Genomic DNA, 2,689 nt, shown 5'->3' with positions numbered 1-2,689 from the left:
GCACAGACAGAAATGAAGACTGAGAAATCCTTTGGCTAAAAAGAGCTCCCTTGCTCCTTTTAAATACATTCCCGGAGGGAGTTTAAACACATTCCCAGAGGGAGGGGCAACCACGACCCAATGGCTGTGTGATATGAGGGTATAATCATTCCAGGATGTGGGCACAGCTGTCAGCCTTATGAAGACTGCACTCCTGGCAGCTGGGCTTATGTGTGCCTCATCTTAGACAGGGGATAAAGGAGCACAAGGTGGCATCCACTACATTGTTTTTGTTTGTTTTTGTTTTTTGAGAAATCTTGGAGTTGACTATGGAGTGTTACAAATAAACTCTGATTTATGCAAACCCTTTCTATGAAAACTCATTTAAAAAGAAAAATCACAATAGGCTTTTTTGTTTGTGATACAAAAGTCTTCCTTTAAATTCTTACTGCATTTTTTTTAAAAGTTTGTAAAATGAATTTACAGACAACCATAAATTATTTAAAAACAAAGCTGCTTTTTGTGACAAGTAAGCTCTAAGAGGGCAGGGATTTTTGGTTGTTGCTTTCATTTATGCTTTCTTTGTTGTCCCAAGCAGACAGAACACTGTCTGTTATACCTAGAAATGCTAAGTTTTAATAAATACTGAATGAATAAATCAGTGAATCAAACAGGCTCTATTAAACAAGAAATAGTATTTTCTATTGTTTTCCTCAAGGTGGTGCTGTGTAGTACAGTTTAAGGGCCACCTTTAAAACTGACGCTTTTTTCCTAATATAGCTTTGATATCTGATCAATTTTCTTTTATTATGTAGTTTTTAAATCTTCCCATATCTCTGATTTTCCAATTTTTTAGATTTATGTTCCTTGTGGGCAGAGGCTTACTAGATTGTCAGAGGCATTGGTTTTCTTGCCTTTTCCTCCTCTTGTTTATCTCTACCTAGTTGTACAAGTAGACTTGCCTTTGAACACTTCCTGAAAGATACTACATCTACTGCTTTATTTCTACCTACTATCTCTATCATTTATTATAGAAAGATTTATCTAAAGGCCTTCATACATTTAATGTTCAAGGTTTCATTTCTCTGTCTCTTCTTTTTTTTTTTTTTGAGACGGAGTCTCGCTCTGTCACCCAGGCTGGGGTGCTGTGGCCCGATCTCAGCTCACTGCAAGCTCCGCCTCCTGGGTTCAAGCCATTCTCCTGCCTCAGCCTCCCGAGTAGCTGGGACTACAGGCGCCGCCACCTCGCCCGGCTAGTTTTTTGTAGTTTTTAGTAGACAGGGGGTTTCACCGTGTTAGCCAGGATGGTCTCGATCTCCTGACCTCATGATCCGCCCGTCTCGGCCTCCCAAAGAGCTGGGATTACAGGCTTGAGCCACCGCACCTGGCCTCTCTGTCTCTTCTTTTATCCAGATGTCTATTGTCCCTTATTTTTCTCAGTCGAATTTTAAATTGACTAGTTTCTTTGTTAAATAACTTTATTGAGATATATTTGACATAGAACAAACTATACATATTTAAATTATACACTTTGATATTGTGATCAATGCATACACCTGTGAAACTATCACCACAATTAAGATAATGAGCATATCCATTACTCCCAAAAGTTTCCTCCTGCCCCTTGGTGTCACTCTCCATTCCATTCCCCCTATCTTTGCCCCACCCCATCTGAAGGCAATCACTGATGATCTCCTCCCTTTCACTATAGATTAGTTTTCATTTTCTAGAGTTTCATGTAAATGGAATCATACACTGTTTTCTCTTTTTTTTCTGGGTTTTTAAATTCATCATAATTATATGTATCAATCTTCATTTATTTCTGTGTAGTATTTCTTTGTATAGCTATACTATAATTTGTTCATCTATTCACTTATTGGTATACTTTAGGGTTATTTTATGTTTCTGGCTATTGCAAATAAAGCAGCTATAAACACTCATGCATAGACCTTTCCCTGGCCACTTATTTCTCTTGGATAAATACCTAGGGATGGAATGCCTAGATCATATGGTAAGTGCATGCTTAATTATAAAGAAAATTTCAAACAATATTCCACATTTTTCAAATATTCCAAATTTTCAAACAATATTCCAAATGTTATACCATTTAACATTCTCACCAGCAGTGTATGAAAGTTTCAGTTTCTTCACATCCTTGCCAACATTTGGGTCAGTCTTTTTCATTTTAGCTATTCTAACATACCTATAGTAGTGACCATCTCTTTTTATTATTGATTTGTTTGTGTTTAGATAGATACATTTTCAGATTTTCATAAATTCTATGAAATCTTGTATATACTGACTTTAATTATTAGACATAAAGGTAAAATATATGAATGAAGAAAATGTCTTTGAAGAAGTGGGGAAGTAAAATTATGGTGGGTTATTCTCAAAAAGATTGACTCTAGAGACAATAAGGTCCATGTATTAAGTATTAGCCTCGCATATAGGAGAAACTAGTACAAATCCAGGAGGAATAATTTCAGAGATATCATGAAACCTTTTCTTCATTCCCCTTCTCCTCTGAGATCTCCTATTAGGAGAACTCCAATGACATATTTTCCCTTTGGCTCTTCAAAATGTTTCTATCTTCAAGAGTTTCCGTTTGAAACCAAATACTACTAGGAAAAGGACTACCTAAGGCCCATTTGTCACCTAACACTGGATGAGTTTAAGTTTTGTAAGGTCTTATGGGCAAGTAGCCTTATGG

This window comes from Piliocolobus tephrosceles, chromosome 7 (genome assembly GCF_002776525.5).
Source record: "Piliocolobus tephrosceles isolate RC106 chromosome 7, ASM277652v3, whole genome shotgun sequence".
Lineage (NCBI taxonomy): Eukaryota > Metazoa > Chordata > Mammalia > Primates > Cercopithecidae > Piliocolobus > Piliocolobus tephrosceles.
The sequence above is the reverse complement of the archived record's forward strand: the minus strand, read 5'-3'. Positions refer to the sequence as shown.